The following is a 20,023-nucleotide window of genomic DNA, read 5'->3' on the forward strand; positions in this document are numbered from 1 at the left end:
AAGTCTTAAACACTTAAATTACATGCAGGTGGAAAAGGGAAATTATGCAAACATTTAATACAACTATAAATGATAATTAAACATCTTAAATATTCCATAATAAATTTCCCACCCATGTTGACACATGCTGAAAAATCCCAATTTTATTCTCAATTTATTAACATGTCCACTATGGTCTCCCTTACGTAGACCATTCACACAACTTGACTCTCTTTGCCACACCACGAGTAACAACTGTGCATGTGACTTCGTAACAATCGATGGCCAATTCCGCGCCCAGCACATTCATGGTGTAACAGCCTCGACCCAAGCCTGTTGTTGCTTAGCGACCACCTAGAAAATGTCACTCAGTTTTATGCTCTCTCGAGTGAAAACCTCGTTTATTTTCACAACTCATTTCAACTAATTTCATCTCCTCTCATATAATCATTACAACTTTCTCAAATTTTCATACAAAATAAAATAAACAATTCAAAATTTTCAAATTCCAAAACAAAAATAATATTAAAAATATATATTCTAACAATATTTTATTCAACTTTTAACTTTAATCTCAACTCATTTCATCTCACATGTGAAAACAAATAAGGTTGTTGCTCTTATTGTCTTCTATTGTTTGGTTTTTCTCTATAAATGAGGCCTTAATGTTGTTAGCTCATGTAAATGAGTTCTAAACCATGTAATACTTTTATTACCGTCCCACAATGTTATTATTTTTTATCTTTTAAAAGCCTCTCGAAGGGCCCACGTTTGGGTAGCCCAAGTGATAAGGACGAACTTGTGTGCATGAGCCCCATGTCATATGTTCGATTTCTCTTGGGATCAAATTGCGATTTAAGTGGGAGGCCATGATAGTAGGTTGATGTACTAGTCTCCTTGGGGTTTAGGTCCCATGGGTGAGTCCTAAGGGCCCCTGTTGTGGGGGAGTTTCCCCGTCATAAAAAAATAAAAAATAAAAAAAGAAAAGTCCCATGAAGGACTTACTTTTGAGGCAAGGAGAATTAAGCTTTATGTAGTAATGGAAGGTGAAAATTGATTCATTTTATTGTAATTTTGAATTGGTTATGCTTGAGGATTTGAAAATATCTGATGCTGAAATTACTTTTTGCACAAACGTTAATAACGGCAGTGATTCAATAATTGAGAGATGTGGGGAAGAAATTGTTGTGGTTCGCTGAAGCCCCTATTAGCTGGGAGAGCAACATGGTTGGTATATGTTTCACAACAAATTGTCTAGGCATTAGCTTTAATGTTGTTGCTCTTATTTTCTTCTATTGTTTGGTTTTTCTCTGTATGAACTTTTATGAATAAGGGTATATTTTTGCTTATTCCTAGGCTTTAGGTTTTGTATGAGCTTGGTTTTGGGATTTTTTTGTAGCCCTCACGTTCTTGAATGTAAAAGATATTCTTTTACTATAAATGAGAGTATATTAATAAAATTAGGGTACCATATTTTTTTTTAAAATAAATAATAATATAGTTGCCGCTTGATGCCTTTTTTCCTAAGCTTTAAGTTTTTTATTAGTTTGGTTTCGAGATTCTTTGTAATCCACAAGCTCTTACTTGTAAAAGATATTCTTCCACTATAAGTGAGAGTATGTTAATAAAATTGGAGTATTATCTTCTTCTTTTTTGATAAGTTAGTCATGAAGTTTTTATCTAGCTTGGTTATGTTTACCACTGAATGCAAAATGTTTAATAGATCCAAAACTGAGAACTTTTTAAATATATTTGATTATGGGCTTACATGAGTCAATTTTTAAGTGTGTTGCTTCTACACAAGATTTAAAGAAAGAAAATACTCACAAAATATAGAAAAGGTGTGTTGCTTCTAATGGGAATTGCAACAGAAGCCCCATTGGTGAAGCAATGGATTGCATTATACGGTTTGCATGCAGGGTGGATAGGTTGGTGAAGTGCATCTTTCTTACTTTGGAGTCAACATAAGACCAAAAATCAATTATCCAATATCCAATAAAAAAAAATTGCAAAACAACTAGATGGTTTAAACCAAAGTTCCACATAATACTATCTATCAAACAAGCGTCTCCAATGATGTCATGATTCTCTCACCATTAAAAGCTATTCTGTTTAACTCGAGGAACCTTAAAACTATCAACCTTAAAATGAGTCCCCTCTCCAATTTATGCTCCCAATAGTGTAATCTACCTGTTAACGATGTGTTTTGCACACCGGTCACCAAGCTCGATACTCCTGCAATACATGAAACGTGAGGGCTTGGGGGTGGTGACACACCTCCGATACCTAAGTCAGTCATTTGATTGTTCGATGGAATTTTAGTATATGAGAGAACATAAGTTGTATTCTAACTTGGGATTTGGCTTTTTTACCTCCTGCCAAGATGGCCCCTGTATCCCGTGTCAAATGTGCTCGTCTTCCGTATTGGGTATCATGACGTTGCTTTTAATGCGGCGTGGCTCCCTCGGGTTGTGTTCTGAGTGGCAGTTGGTGAGTGTGGCCACCTTCTGTGCATTATGTCAGGGATAGGGGTCCTCACAGGGTTCTCTGTACACGTTCCGTATCTGACCCCTTAATGCGGCATGGCTCTGCTACTATGTGCGTGTGCAGGGTCTTGTCAGTGGGACTGTCATCTCATCTTTCCACGTCGACCCTCTTCCTGCGCTAGCCCTAGGCCTCCTTCTTCTTAACCTAACTCGTGGGCCGACTATGCTTCTATCGCTAGGCCTCCCGGGACGAGTTACTCCCAGCCCGTGTAAACATCTCTTCTCGTTACCCTACAAATTCCTACTGCACATGTGCGGTGAAAATATTCTCATTCTCTTATTACTTTTTTTTTTTTTTACGATGCCCTAGCAGTTTGTAACACTCATTGGTTTGGTTGCCCGTTTTGTGCTTCCATCCATTTCCCCACGTCTGGGAATGCATGTGACGGCTCGATCCCACGCTCCCCCTTTTAGTAGAAATCGTGGGGGTCTGCTCCCATTGTTCAATGACACTTGTCACTCTCCCCCCATCTGGGGAAGTCCAATCAATGCAGGCCTCTATTTAGACTCGAGTCCCCTCATCCTTTGTCTCCTTCTTTCGCATTCTTCTCATTCCTATCACTGTCTTCAAGAGTTCCTGACACTTAAGTCGTTTAACTTCCTTCATCCTTCAAGAATCCCTAAGTCTTCTTTCTTCTCTCTTCAATGGTGCCCAAGAACACTTCTTGTTTCTCATCCCAGGATTTGCGCTCGTCTCGCCTGAGGGCCCCCCTAGGGTTCCAGGGCGTTGGTTCCTCCTAAGGTTCGGGGTAACTCCCAGTTCTTCGAGGGTTACCACTAATCCTCAGTCGTTTCTCCTGTGGAGCTAGGGTCAATGAAGTCTTCTTGTAGAGTGCTAGACTCCATAGATTTAGAGGTCCCGAGGGCTTGCCAGGGGGTCGTCGACTCGGAGGGCTTTGCCGAAAATGTGGCATTGTACCCTTCCATGTTTTCCAATGGACTATGGCTTCCTTTCTGCCACCCTGTCATAGACTTTTGGACTTTCTTCGGTTGGCTCCATTGCAACTTCATCCTAACGGATGGCCGATCTTAATGTCGTGCTGCATCATCTAGCTCTTGGTCTTGGAGGCTACTAGGGGTGAAAAAAAAATGGGTGAACTAGTAAACCGGACTGGACTAGACTGCACTAATGGGTTTGGTCTGGTCTGCTATTGGTTCCATTTTTCTCAAAATCGGGCGAAATCGGTCCAATTCCGATTTTCTTTTTTCTAACACCAGACCAGATCGATTCATATATATATATATATATATATATATATTAATCTTTTATATTGTATAAAATATGTTTTATTTATATTATATATAATTATATATAAAATAATTTTGTATTATATGAAAAATTACTAATTAATATAATAATAAATTTTAAAATGCTATATAAATAACTATATATTATCACTATAGTCTAGAATACAATTATAATATATTATAATATACTACAATATATTATCATATACTATAATATATATATACTATATAATATATCAAAAAAATCAGACCGAACCGGACCGATAAAACCTGAAGTACCGGTTTAGGGGTGTAACCGGTGTGGTTCTAAAATATGTTCAAAATTGGACCGAACTGGACTGGTTACACCCCTAGAGACTAGGGGTGAAGACTACCCCTACCTGACTGCTAGGGAGTTCCTTTTCACGCACGGGGTACGATTGCACAATGGCTATTTGTGCAGCTTCATTTCCCTACTGGCATCTGTGCAGCTTCTGTTCCCGATTGGGATATAGGGTTGTCCGACTGAGAAAATTCCCACCGCACACATATGGTTAGAATTTGTAGAATAACTGGAAGAGATGTTTACCCCGGTCCAACTGGGCTGGGCCTAACTCATTTCAAGAGGCCCAATGACCAAAGCATAGTCTACCCACAAGTTAGGTTAAGAGCACTAGCATCGGTCCCTTCAAAATGGATGAATCTTCAAAATTTGAATGGTTTGTGGTTAAAAGCGTTACATTGGATTCGATAAACAATCAAAACTCTAACTTTGAGCTACAATGCATTTACTTTCATCTCCATATTTGAAGACACACTATTCATGGTCTATTCCCATTATTTTAATACAAAATCACTTCCTCCACTGCTCATGGTCTATTCCCATTATTTTATTACAAAATCACCATAGATGGATTTCAGATTAATGCCATAACAGTTTAAGTATTTATTAGGATTAAGTAGGTTGAGGTAAAAAATTAGTTGGAAAAAAATAATTTAAGTATCAAATTAAATTATTAATTAACATATGGTTAATGTAATTGCAAAATATAAAAAAAATAAATTAAAAATATTATTATTAAAAAAAATATTATATTATTGTTAAAAAAATAATATTATATTATTATTTTGACTAATCCAATGTGGGGTTATGGTTATGGAGATTTTGAATTTATGGAAAATATGCACTTTTCATCAAATTTTGGAGATGATTTTAATGAAGCCAATGTCAATGCTCTAAGAAGAAAGAGGCCCAGCTCCAACACGAGAAGAGAGTCGACATGGAAAGATGGGACGACATTCTTACTGACATGACCTTGCACACACACATAGTAGCAAAGCCACGCCGCATTAAGGCGTCAGATACAAAATGTGGATAGAGATCCTGGCGAGGACCCCTATCCCTGACATAATGCACGGATTGTGGCCACTCTCACCAACCTACCACTTAGGACACGACCCGAGGGAGCCATGTCGCATTAAAGGCAATGACATGGTACTCAGTACGGAAGACGGGCGCATCTGACACGGGATACGGGGACCATCTTGGCAGGAGGTATAAAAGTCAAATTTGAAGTTAGAATAGGACTTACATTCTGTCATATACTAATATTCTATCTAAGGATCAAAGGACTGACTTAGGCATCGAAAGTGTATCACCACCCCCAAGTCCTCACGTTTCTTGTATAGTAGGAGTATCGAGCTCAATGACCAATGTGCGAAACCCGTCGTTAACATTGTCCATCTACTAACAAAAAATAGAATATCTAGAGCATTTCAAACAATTTTATTCGAGCAATACCTCTTAAGCAAGAAAGAAAAGAAAGGTGGAATTAAAAGCCAAAACAAAAAAAAAAAAAAAAAAATCATCCACATTTTTGTATAAATTTATAATGTAAACATCCGAGCATTAATTGAAAACACACCTAAACTCAAAACCCACTACTAAGAAACAATTGGGTTTATTGCAAAATTTATCTCTTGCAACATTAATAGATGAACTTAAAAAAAAAAAAAAAAAAGTGAGTAGGTACCTCTATTAATCTCCATTAAGCGATTAGAAAAAAAAAAGAAAAAAAAAATCTCCATTAGGTTTCCAATGAAAGAATTGCCACTTGGCATATCGATACCACATGTCAGTTTTTATTAACTAATGTGACATACTAATGCCATATGTGAGCTAATTGAAGATTGACATGTGTCATACCCTTGGCTTTTTAACAGGATATTAATGAAAGTACCTAATTACAATTTTTTATGTTCAAATATTAATATTGCAAAAATTAAAAATAGTGATTTCAAATTTTAAAATATGAAAATCTTGATTTTGTACTTGACTCAAAACATTTGTACTTATTGCCCAAGTTAGGGCTGAGCACCAACCACTTCAAAGTCAGAGGGCCCAACCTCCGACGCCGACTCAGACTCCAACTCCGAGATGTATAAAATCCGCTCTGCCTTCGACTCCGACTTGTTGAAGTGGAGTCAGATTTTTGGACTTTTTTTTTTATCTTTTTTAACTTCATATTTGGCCCACTTTTAAAAAAAAAAATTGTGGGCTTTCAAATTTCAATTTTCTCAAAATTACAATCTAAACTAATTAAACTTTTGATTATAACAAAATATACAACTAAATAAAACAAGTAACATACTAACATGCATTCAAAAATTAAAAATAAAAAGAAAGTCTTATTTTTACATGTACTCCATCATCCATAATTCCATATCCACATCCAAATATAATCACTACAATAAACATCCACACAGACCACACCTACCATCCATCATCCACATCCATTATAATAATATTTACTTACCACTACTACAATAAACATTTTCTAAGTTCCATTCTAACAACAAAAGAAATTCAAAATTTTCTAAGTGCCAACCAAAATAAATGTTCTCAACAACATTTAATTACAAATTCCAAATGCACCAAAATAAAACAAATTACAAACTTCCAAATCACAATATTCTAAATGCCCAACAAATGAACCAAAATATATTAAATGTTACAAACTTCCAAATGTTCCAACTTTCAAGTTGTGCCTGAAAAAAAAAATCAAAATATTAGTAAGGAAAACAACCCAACTTTAATTACATCTGAAAAATAAATTTAAACAAACATAAAAAGCATGTATATTACATCTTATTAGGATGATGTAGAATCTTACATAGTTGTAATATTCTCAAAAAGCCTATTTGGAGGAATAGATTCATTTAGCTTGTTTGAACTGAGGACTCAAAAATTTAAATAAATATGGTATAAACAAAGTAGAAGTAGCTGGCAGAGTTGTCTTTGAAAAGTAAAGAGAATTCAGCATGAAGCATTTAGTATTTTGGATAGTAACTCAAACCTCAAAGACTCAATCTGTCAAATTGTCAATCATCTTCACGAAGTAAGTTGGTCATACCAGTGATTAATTCTACATTAAGATGTTAAAGTATAGGAGGTTAGTATCACAAAATGTCAAAATAAACATATATAACAACTTAAAAAAATCTTTAAATACATTTTATGAGTCTAACTTATAACTCTCCGCATCATCAATGGCATTCGTATAATTTTGACTTAAGCATATAAGAGTTGACTTCAACCAGTTTTGCGTGCACACAAGATCTTCTACAGTTCTAGGAGCCAAAGAACTTCCAAATGGATCCAGGACATGGCCTATTGTGCTAAATGCCGACTTAGATGCAACGGTTGTGATCGGAATGGCCAAGATATCTCTTGTCATTAGAGCAAGAATTGGATATTTGCTTGAGTTGACTTTCTACCATACCAAAATTTCAAAATTCCCCGTAGGAACCTAAACATCCTCCAACAAATACTGCTCTAGTTCAGACTTACAATCCATCAAGGATGCTAATTTTCGGTCTTTGTGGAATCTCAACAAAAAGTCCATGGGATCATCATCATTATAGGTACTACTACTACTCCCCAATGTCCCCATTGATGCACTACCTTCACCACTCCGACTCCAAGTTGACTTAGACCCAGTTATGCAGCTACCACAAAACCCTACATATTATTCATACAAATATTTCATATCCCTCTTGAGCAGTACAACAAATTCCTCATCCCTCTCATCACCCAATGTTTTGTTGAACCACTATGCTTGAGCAACCAATTTGTACCGTGGATCAAGAATGGCAGCAACAAAGAACAATCAATTTATTTTTTCAAGATCACCCGAATATTTATTATATTTTGTCTTCATTCTCAAAGCCATTGAACTCAAGCGTCGATTACTATTGTCACAAAAAGCATTCAAGTTTTTATGAATATTAATTAGCTCTTGGACATACAAATTTGATGTGACATATAGTGTACCAGAAATATGCAGGGTGACATTATAAAATACATGAAGAAACTTCAAAAGGTTTCTTATGGTCTCCTAATCATCAACCCCAATAGCTCCTAGACCCTTTTTCCCATGCCCATCCTCAAACAAATAAACTCGTAAGTACGGATTCTCATCAAGCAAAAGTTGGAAGGCTTTTTTATACTTCTCAGCCACGTCCAACATAAGAAAAGTTGAGTTCCATCTAGTAGGTAGGTCAAGACACAAGAAACTAGAAATGGCACTTTTGACCTATCAACACAAGACTTAAAAGTGGCAAGTCTTTGGAGAGAAGATTTCACATACTTAATCAAATTTCTGACTCTTATGATCGAGTTATCAACATCTTTCAAACATTCACTTACAACAAGGTTTAAGATGTGTGTTGTATACCTCATGTGAATAACCTCATGAGCTGCAACACAATCCTCACTTCCTATTTCCTTTGTTCTCAACCAATCAATAGCAGAGTCGTTAGAGGTAGCATTGTCCACCGTAATTGTGAGGATTTTGTCAATACCCCAATCAAGCATACACTCCTCCAACTCTCTCCCAATTGTTGCCCCCTTGTGGTCGATAATTCGGACAAATGAAATGATCCGCTTTTGCAACTTCCAATTACTATCAATAAAGTGAGCGGTCACACACATGTAATTAATATTTTGGATAGAAGTCCAAGTGTCGGTGGTCAAGCACACTCTTTGTTTGGTGGTCAAAACCATTTTCTTCAAGCTATCACTCTCTCTCAAGAATAGCCTCATACAGTCACGCATTATGGTTAGGACTGTAAAATGAACAAACTCATCGAAAGGCAGCTCGAATTCAACTCAACTAAACTCGAAATCAACTCGAATCGAATATTAAATGGGCCGTTCGTAAACATAGAATTATGATTATTAAACGATACAAACTCGTATAAAACTCGATTAATGTTCATGAACAAACTCGTATGAAGCTCAGCTCGTATATATTTATACATATATAATACAATATATTATATATAATAACCAAAATTTAGATATATATATAATTTATAATATTCATAATTAAGTATATAGCCTTAGTGTTATTATTATAAACTTATAGTCCACTACATATACTATATATAAATTTATAATATTAACTTATAGTCTTATAGAACTAGAAGTTATGATGTATACATGAGTCCAATAAATATATAACATTATAAATTTACAAATTACACCATATGGTCCATATTATATATGTATATATATTCATATTAGTATATGTATGTTAGAAATATGGTATATTAATATTAGTAATAGTATATGTATGTTAATATATTACTGGTGTTAGAATGATGGTGGACCGGTGGTGTTAGAAAAATGATACATTCATATACTATTACTAATGTATGGTGGTGTATGATATACTAATATGCTAATATACTAATATTAATATGAAAGAAAGATGGTGGTGTATTAGTATAAGATATTAGTATATGTTACTATGCATGATGATGGATAATATTAACATATCATATTAGTATTAGTATATACATATGGTGGTGTATCAGTATTAATGGTGTATTAATAAATATATAGTATTATTAATTTATTAGTAGTATAGTCTTACATAAAATATAAAATTTTAACATTACAAATTACACCTTCTCCTTATCATATTAGTATAATAGTATTATAGTATTAGTATATAATATAACTATAATATTATATCATGAGTAATAATTATAATGTTTGATAAAATATAAAGTTAGACAATGTTATATACTTATATATGTATAAAGTATAAAAATATAGTTTTATAGTATATAATACATATAATTTTATATTATATAACATGTGTTACAACTTAAATATTAAAATATAATTTTATAGGATATAAGTTAACGTATAAGTTATAACATTGTAACGTGTTACATGTTAGAGAGGCTACCCATATGACATTTGGAGTTATTGAGGCCCTTGGATCTTTATATACAAATCTGAGCCGTTGATTCATAGCGAAACCCTAGCCGCTCCACCCACTTGCATCTCGATTCTCATTTCTCCTTCAGTCATTTCACACTTCCTCACTTATTCTCTCAAAGCCAGCGTGAAACCCTAGCCTCCTATGATTCGACGGCTTCGTCACTTACCTCGCGATTGCCATGGAATGAAACCTTGAATTGATTATTGATTCTTGAAGGCTTGCAGCCATCAAGATTCAAGAACCCGAGGGGCTTCTGTTGTGAATCTTGTGATACCGACTGCGACTCCGAGAAACCCTAGCAGATGCAGCTGGCAACCATATTTATGGGGAGCCGTGGCTGTAATCTCAGCTTCTGAGATCGCAGCCGATCCTCAACACATGGGTCATTAAATGCATGCATTTATGACTCTCAATCAACTGAATCCCTACTTCTATGGTTCGTGGTTCTCTGTTTTGTCGATTCGTCCGTCTATGAGTCGATTACCCTTGTTTTTTTCTTGTTTGTAAGCATTTGGTTGGGATTTGGTAACTTGACAAATTTGATTGATCTTATCTAGTTATAGTTTTATCTAAGCATTTTCGAGAATTAATTCTAGTTCTATCTTAACTCTTTATACATTGTAGTATTGTTAGTTGTTACATTGTAGATCTAGATCTAATCATCTAAGTACACTGTATGCCAAACATGTTGTGTGATTAGTGTTGTGACATTGTTCTACCATACATTAGTAACATCACCAGTCGTATATGCATGCTTTTGTAGCTCTGTGACTGTCCAATGTCCATCACTTTGATTGATAAGTTTATGCTTTATTTTTTTATTTTGTAATGGCAAAATATAAATATGCCATGTTAGGGCTTTAGGCTGTTTTTCTATTATTTACAATTACAAATATATGCTTTGAGCTTTATATTTCATATATGTGAATTGAGAAAAAAAAAAGCATTATGAAGAGTTTGCCAACAGATCTGTGCTTGAATCAACATTTATAATCCACTGTGAGTTTAAATTATTCCTCCTCCTACCTGGTGCTATGTTATATTTATTTACTATAGATTTTCAATTTTTCATTTGCTTCTCTAAGTTGTCTTGGATTATTTGTGGTATATTGTTGATTGGAGTGTGGAGATTTGGTTCTGGCTATATGTTCTTGCTCCCAGTATTTAAATATGTTTTCTTTTAAATGTTTTGGTTGATTAATCTAACCCTATCTAGTTCTTGCTTGATGTTTTTTGTTCTTGCTTGAAGTATTTAATGATGTTTTATTGTTCATGTTTGGTTATTGTATTAAGTATTGAAATATGTGTTGGTTGATTACAAATATGGTTGGTTGATTGATTATAAATTATCAACCATGTGTTGGTTAATTATAAATTATCACCATGTCTTAAGCATCATCTTTAACATGTGTTGATTGATTATAAATTATCATTTCTTTTAAATCTTTATGTTCTTGTTGAAAGTATGAAGTAGTGCTTTCTTTAACATGTTTTGGTTGATAAATATGGTGCTTTCTTTGAACTTGTTTTGGTTTATTATAAATTATCATATATGGTTATTACTTCAATTATTTAATTATGCCCTCTTTAACATGTCTTGGTTGATTAATCTGTTGCAATCTGTTTTGTGTTTATGTTCTTACTCAAGTCTTTAAATATGTTCTATTGAACCTGTTTTGGTTAATTAATCTTATTCAATCTGGTTCTTGAATCAACTATTTAATTATGTCATCTTTAACATGTCTTGGTTGATTAATCTTTTACAATCTGTTTTGTATTTATGTTCTTACTTCAAGTCTTCAAATATACTTTCTTGAACCTGTTTTGGTTAATTAATCTTATGCAATTTGGTTCTTAATTTAACTATTTAATTATGCCATCTTTAACATGTCTTGGTTGATTAATTATTTTACAATCTGATTTGTGTTTATGTTTTTGAGGTGTCTTGTTTTTGGAGGCACATTGAGCCACCAAGGCAAGAGTCTACTACAACTGTTTGAGTCAAAATTGTTTGATTCTAACATTTTTTAATTGATTATATCAACTATATCAGCCTTGCCTTTTGGAGGCACATTGAGCAATCAAGGCAAGGCTGCCAATGCAAAACTGTTAGAGTCAAATATTTATTATTTTAACATATTTTAGTGTCCTTGCTTCTGGAGGCATATTAAGCCATCAAGACAATGTTGTTTTCATTTTAGTTGATTAATATAACTTGTATTATGTTTCTGGTTTTGTGTTTGCCAAAATATTAGACCCAAGCAAATGGATGATCTTATCAATTTGGTTGATCCGATGGAGGAGTATGAAAATGAAAACTCTATTACGACTAGCCATGTAGAGCCCATATCTGATGATGGAGAAGACTCTACAAATACTGATGCCCCTAATACTGTCTCTACTTTAGGCCCAACATATGTTCAAACAATAGCCAATGATAGAGAAAAGAGAAATAGGACTTCCGTTGTATAGAATGATTTTGTCGAACTTGAACGAGATGAGACTAAACAACCTCAATGTAAGTGGTGTAAAACTTTGTTTAAAACATCTTGACCAAGTTCTGCAACTACACAACGTAGGCACTTGTTAACTTGTTTGCCATACATGGGGTCTAAGAAAAATAGAAAGTCTTAGCAGTTGAATCTAAGGAGAAAAATGGTGGCTTCACTGTCTCAAACTTTACTTATGATTGTATTAGGGTCCGAGAGCTTGCCTCTCATATGATACTTTACCATGAATATCCATTTTCTTTAATGGAGCATGTGGTATTTTAATAGCAGCACCACCAGTGATACACTCAGCTCAGCAACATCCTGTCGTGGCACTCAACATAGTCAGCCTTCTCTTAAGAATATCTCCAGCTCATCAAATAATCAACAGAATTGAGATTTATGCTTTTATCGTGTCCTCTTCTGTAAATATACCATGGAAATCTGTTTTGTTTTGTAGTGAGGATTTGTTATAACCAACTCTGCTATAGTGTAGCTTCTATGTGCAAGGTGCACGATAGGTATTTGACAAAATTCCTGAAGGTTCTGGGACCATCTCCGTTCTCTATATAAGCAACACTGTACTGATTACTTTGATAAATTAATGAGAAATATGATTCTTGAGCTTGTTTTCTAGCATGGTATCGAGAGCCACTATCAAGACAAACGTGTAGCACTATGGGTGACGCCCCACCCAAACAAAACCCACCACCTTCTTCCTCCTCCCTTCCTCATCTTTCTCACCTTGTTACAGTAAAACTTACTAATGAAAACTACCTTCTCTGGCGCACACAGATGGTTCCCTACCTTCGGGGCCAAGACCTTTTCCATTTTGTTGATGGCTCAAGTAAACCACCCTCTCGACTTCTCTCTGAAAAGACTGTTAACCCAGAATTTCTTGCTTGGACCAAAACTGATTAGATGATCCTCAGCGCTATTATCTCAACTCTTTCCGATAATCTGATTGCTCAAATGGTTGGGCATTCTACCCCTCAAGCTGCTTGGTCAGCTATTGAAAAACGCTTTGCTTCCCAATCGCATGCTCGTGTGATTCAACTTCGTTACCAGTTAGCCACCATTTCCAAAGGTGCTAGCTCTATTTCTAACTATTTTCAGAAACTCAAACATCTCTCAGATACTATGTGTGCTGCTGGCACACCCCTTTCTTCCGATGAGTTCACCTCTTATCTTCTTGCTGGCTTAAACAGTGATTATGATGCCCTTGTTACCTTTTTAACAACAAGACTTGAACCAATGTCTCCTGAGGAATTATACAGTTTACTTCTTACTCTTGAGAGCCGCCTGGCTCACTCCAATCATCTACCCATGTCTACCATTATGTCCGCAAATTATACTTCTAGTTCTCCACACTACGACAATCGTGGGCGGGGAAACTATCGAGGTCACAATCGCGGCCATTCCCGTGGTCGTGGTCGTGGTCGTGGTCGTGGTCGTGGTTGTCACTCCCCCTCCACCTATACTCAAATCCCTTCTCATCTCAATCTTCACCTCTCCCTCACTCCAAACCAACCTGCCAAGTCTGTGGCAAAGTTGGTCACAGTGCCGTAAAATGCTTCTATCGCTTTGATCATGCCTATCAAAGTGATCCTCCTAAAAGTCTCTCTGCCAACTTCAGCAGCTCCTTCACAGCACCTGATCAATATTGGTATCCTGATACAGCCGCAACCAACCACATCACCTCAGACATGTCAAACCTCAACATCACTTTAGGACCATATGGTGGTAATGAGCAGATTCGAATTGGTGATGGCAGCGAGTTACCTACTGCCAACATTGGTGACATTAAATTTACTACTTTCTCTCACTCCTTTATTCTTAAAAATCTCTTGCATGTACCTGCCATAACCAAAAACTTAGTCTCAGTTCAGAAATTTTGCCTTGATAACTCTGTTGTTTTTGAATTTCATAGTAATCATTTTCTTGTGAAGGATGCAACAACAGGAGTCTCTCTTCTCCATGGTCCCATGCGTAATGGCCTTTACTCATTCACCAATGTTCTTCCTTCTTCAGCTTCAGCACAGGCCCTCATTAGTGAGCGCACTACTCCTTCTCAATGGCACTCATGCTTGGGTCATCCATCTCTTCAACTTGTCTCTCGGATTATCTCCAAGTATCAACTTCCAGCTTCTACTTAGTCTACGGCTCCTCCTTGTTCAGCATGTCGTGCAGCAAAAAGTCATCATTTAGTGTTTAATTCATCCCATCAGCACTCTTTTAAGCCTTTACAATTAATTTACACATGTATGGGGCCCCGCCCTTGTTCTTTCTCGTGAAGGTTTTAAATACTATGTATCTTTTTTGGATGATTTTACGCGGTATACAAGGTGGTGTCCCTTAGTGCAAAAATCTAATGTCATGTCTGTTTTTCTAAAATTTCAAGTACATGTTGAACGTTTCTTTAATTCAAAAATCTTATCCATCCAAAGTGATTGGGGTGGTGAGTATCGCCCCCAAAACAAATATCTCATTTCTCAAGGTATTCTCCATAGAATCTCTTGTCCTCATACACATCAACAAAACAGTGCTATAGAACGCAAGCATAAACACATTGTCGAAACAGGCCTTGCCCTTATGGCCCAAGCTTCCCTCCCACAACTCTATTGGGCCGATGCCTTTCACACTACAATTTTTCTTATTAATCGTCTCCCTTCACCCGTTTTACATCACTCCTCTCCTTATGAAAATTTGTTTCAAAAATCACCTGATTACACTTCTCTTAGAATTTTTGGCACTGCTTGTTGGCCTCATCTCAGGCCATACAATCACCATAAATTAGATCTTCGATCCACACATTGTCTGTTCCTTGGCTATAGTGATTCCCACAAAGGATATCGATGCCTTCATCTTCCCACTGGACGTCTATATATTTCACGAGAAGTAGTTTTTGATGAGAACGTTTTCCCTCTTGCTCTTCCAACTCCTCAACTCAAGCCTACACATTCATCTCTTCCGCCTGTCTTATGCCAACCCACACACTCATCCCTTCCATCCGTTTTAGGCCCAATCCCTCAACCCAAGTCTTTTCCGTCGGTTTTAGGTCCTCCTCCTGCTCCTGCTCCTGCTCAACAATCGGTTCCTCCTCAGCCCATAAACTCTAGTTCCCAATCTCGGCCTGTAAGCCCTAATTCACGATCTTGGCCCCTTATCCCTTATTCTCCATTCACTCCAATATTATCTTCCACAACAACTTCGACCCCAACTCTCTCTCCCTCGCCTTCTACCTCTTCATCCGAAATTCCTCCCCCTGCGCAAATCTTTGTAACCTCAGTTCCCTCCATTATCACTAGGTCCCAAACAAATTCTCTCAAACCCCGTCAATACAAAGATGGCACGGTCCTATGGCCACCACCTCGGAGTTTCTTGACCATTACCACCACTGTTCTTGAAGAACCTACCAGCTATACAGAGGCTGTTAAACATCTTGAATGGCGTATGGCCATGTCTGCCGAGTTCCAGGCTCTTCTCCAAACAAATACCAGGAACCTCGTTCCAGCTTCTGAAAGCACTAATGTTGTTGGTTGTCGTTGGGTTTTCAAGACCAAACGCCTCTCTGATGGAACTGTGGAACGACGGAAAGCTCGCTTTGTAGCAAAAGGCTACCATCAACAAGCTGGGGGGGACTTCTTTGAGACTTTTAGTCCAGTGGTAAAACCCACTACGATTCAAACTATATTGTCCATCGCTGTTACAGAGCATTGGCCTCTTCGGCAGCTTGACATTAGCAACCTATTTTTGCACGGCGAGCTTCATGAACAGGTTTATATGACTCAACCTATTGGCATTTTCAATCCTAATTTTCCTCATCGTGTCTGTAAATTGAACAAAGCCATCTATGGATTAAAACAAGCCCCACGGACTTGGTTTTCAAAGTTAAGTAATCGGTTGTTGAAGCTCGGTTTTACATCCTCCCTCTCTAATTCTTCATTATTTGTTTATCATCATGCTTCTGTCACTTTATTTTTCCTTGTCTATGTGGATAACATCATCCTAACTGGCTCTGATCCTAAGGCAATCCGAAGTGTTCTTCATGCTCTCAGCCTTTCATTTCCTGTCAAAGACCTTGGGCCCCTTCTTCTTGGTCTTGAGATTCAGTCATTGGAAACTGGTCTTCATCTGTCTCAAACCAAGTATATATGTGACTTATTGAAGAAAACACATATGGACTGTGCTAAACCAGTAACTTCGCCCATGGCTGCCTCGGCAAAATTAACTCTTACTGATGCCCCTATTTTTGAAGATCCCACACTTTATCGCAGTACGATGGGCAACCTTTAGTACTTGTCATTAACACGTCCTGATGTTGCTTTTGATGTCAATAAAGTGTGCCAATTTATGCACACTCCTAAGGTTCCTCACTGGCAGGCCATTAAACGGATCCTCAGATACCTTAAGCACACAGCTCATCTTGGTCTTCAAATCAAGCCCTTTTCAGATTATACTTTGCATGCTTTCACGAAAGCTAACTGGGCAGGATGTCTGGATGGCAGGTGCTCGACCGGGAGTTTTTGCATTTTCCTAGGTTCTAATCTTGTAGCTTGGGGATCCAAGAAACAGAGCACTATTTCCCGTTCCAGCACATAAGCGGAGTACAAAGCTTTGGCTAATACTACTACCGAGCTTCTCTGGTTCCAATCATAACTCAAAGAGCTTGGTGTATTTCTTCCCAAACCGCCCACTCTCTGGTGTGATAACATCGGTGCTACATACCTCTCTGTGAATCTTGTTATGCACTCTCGTACGAAGCACATTGAGATTGACTTTCATTTTGTGAGAGATCAAGTTGCCTCCAAAACTTTACACGTTGCTTTCATTTCTTCCAAAGATCAGGTTGCAGATATATTTACAAAACCATTAGTTTCAAATCGGTTTTTGCTTCTCAGAACGAGTCTCACCCTGTCTCCCATGCTGGACTCGCGGGAGGGTAATAGTAGCAGCACCAGTGATACACCCAGCTCAGCAACATCCTGCCGTGGCACTCAGCATAGTTAGCCTTCTCTTAAGAATATCTCCAGCTCATCAAATAATCAACAGAATTGAGATTTATGCTTTTATCGTGTCCTCTTCTGTAAATATACCATGGGAATCTGTTTTGTTTTGTAGTGAGGATTTGTTATAACCAACTTAGCTATAGTGTAGCTTCTGTGTGCAAGGTGCACGATAGGTATTTGACAAAATTTCTAAAGGTTTTGGGACCATCTTCGTTCTCTATATAAGCAACACTGTACTGATTACTTTGATAAATTAATGAGAAATATGATTCTTGAGCTTGTTTTCTAGCATATTTAATAAGTTCATAAGTGCAAACACTCTATATTGGAAAAAATGCCTCGGATTGTTGCAAACAAAGAATGCATGATAACTTATGAGACTGAAAAGACAAAGTTAAAGGATATCCTTAAACTTGTTAACAAAGTTCATATCACAACTAACATGTGGACTTCTTGTAAAAAACTTTCATATATGGTTGTGACATGTCATTTTATAGATACTGATTGGAATCTTCAGATGCGTGTTTTGAATTTTTGTAATGTGCCACCTCCACATACTGGCCTTCTTATTGCTGATGCTTTAGAAAAAAATTTCTAAGGTTGGAGAATTGAGAATAAAATTAGTTCAATTACTGTTGACAATGCAAGTTCTAATGATGTTGCCATTAGAATTTTGAAAGATAATTTTAGATTGAAGAAAACATTGTCTGTAGGAGGAAAATTGTTTCATGTACATTGTTGTGCACATATAAATAATTTACTTGTACAGTATGGACTTGGGGAGATTAGGGGGATTGTTGATTGTGTGAGAGATGGTATAAAATATCTGGTAGCATCAGCATCAGAGAGTAGGCTAAAACAGTTTAGTGAAATTGCAAAACAGTTGCAATTGCCCTCAAAGAAACTGATTTTAAATGTGCCTACAAGATGGAACAATACATATTTAATGTTGGATATTGCAATTCAATTCAAAGAAGTTTTTCATAGATATGGTGATAGAGATAGCAGTTTTGAATGGGTTACAACTGTTGAAGAGTGGGGGTAAGTTGAAAATGTTTGTCAACTACTTGCTATTTTCAATGAAGTAACCAATATTGTATCCGGAAGTGATTACCCAACAACAAACTTATTTTTTTCTGAAGTATGGAGAATGAAGGACATCTTAGGTAAGAAGAGTAGAGATGCGAATGAATACATGAAATCAATGGTAAGGAAAATGAGTGTTAAGTTTGAAAAATATTGGGGGGAGTGTAATCTATTGATGGCAATCGCTGCGATGTTAGATCCTAGATTCAAAATGGTCTTGATCCAATTTTTTTTTCCTTTAATTTATCAAGAGCGGGCACTTCTAAGAATAATGATCACATCTTTCAAGTGTTGCATGAGTTATATGATGAGTATGTTCATGAATACAATTCCACTGTTGAGGCACAAAGAAAGCAAGAAAATGCTCAAAACAACGTATCTAGTTGTTCCTCAAGTGTTGGGAGAAGCATGCAGAGTGGCCAGTCATTATTTAAATCTTCTTTTGTTAGAAGTGTTGATACCGTGCAGTCTAGTAAATTGAAACTGGATAATTATTTAGAGGAAAGTATTTATATCTGTGAAGAGAGTTCAAATGCAAGTTTCGATACCTTCGAATGGTGGAAAACAAATACTCTAAAGTTTCAAACTTTGTACAAAATGGCCCAAGATATATTGGCCACACCAATTACCATTGTTAGCTCAGAATCAACCTTCAGTATAGGAGGCAGAGTCATTGATCCTCATCGAGCTTCATTGTCAACTAAAACTGTCCAGATGTTGTTATGTGGGTCTAATTGGGTTAGAGCATTATATGGGCTTAAAAGATCATCAACAAATTCTGTAAGTGTAATCCTATTTATTTTAACTGCCTATTGCTATTTTATTATTTTATACTTACTATTATTAATTTATTTACAAAAATACTAACTATTGTTTTTTTTTTCTCTCAATAGAAAGATGTTCCATTAGAAACTCAGATTCTCTTGCCATAGCCATAGGCTTATACAGACTCATATTTTATTTTTTTTATCATGTTTAATCTATGGAGCATTTGGTCAGTTTTCTAGTTTTATCTGGTATGTATTGTTTAGTCGTATATGATTTGCTATCTGATATTTGGACAGTTTATTTTGTAATATTTGGACAGTTTGGTTGTTCTATCTAGGGCTGTACACCGATGGGTTCGGTGTCGGTTTCGGTGCAAAACCGAGACACCACCGACGTCTGCTATGGGTCGGTTGAACCGGCCGAAACCGATGGTTTGGGGATAAAAAATCGATAATATCGGTCTCGACGTGCGTTGGCGCGGTCTTCGGTCCACCGTCGGCGTCTTCTGTGAAGGAGGAGGAATTGAGGAAGAGTGAAGAACTGTCTCGCCGTCGCTGCCATGGAAGAAGAAGAGAGTTGCAGAGGGTAGAGAGAAAGAAGATGACGCGGGGAAGAAGAAGAGG

This window comes from Juglans regia, chromosome 9 (genome assembly GCF_001411555.2).
Source record: "Juglans regia cultivar Chandler chromosome 9, Walnut 2.0, whole genome shotgun sequence".
NCBI lineage: Eukaryota > Viridiplantae > Streptophyta > Magnoliopsida > Fagales > Juglandaceae > Juglans > Juglans regia.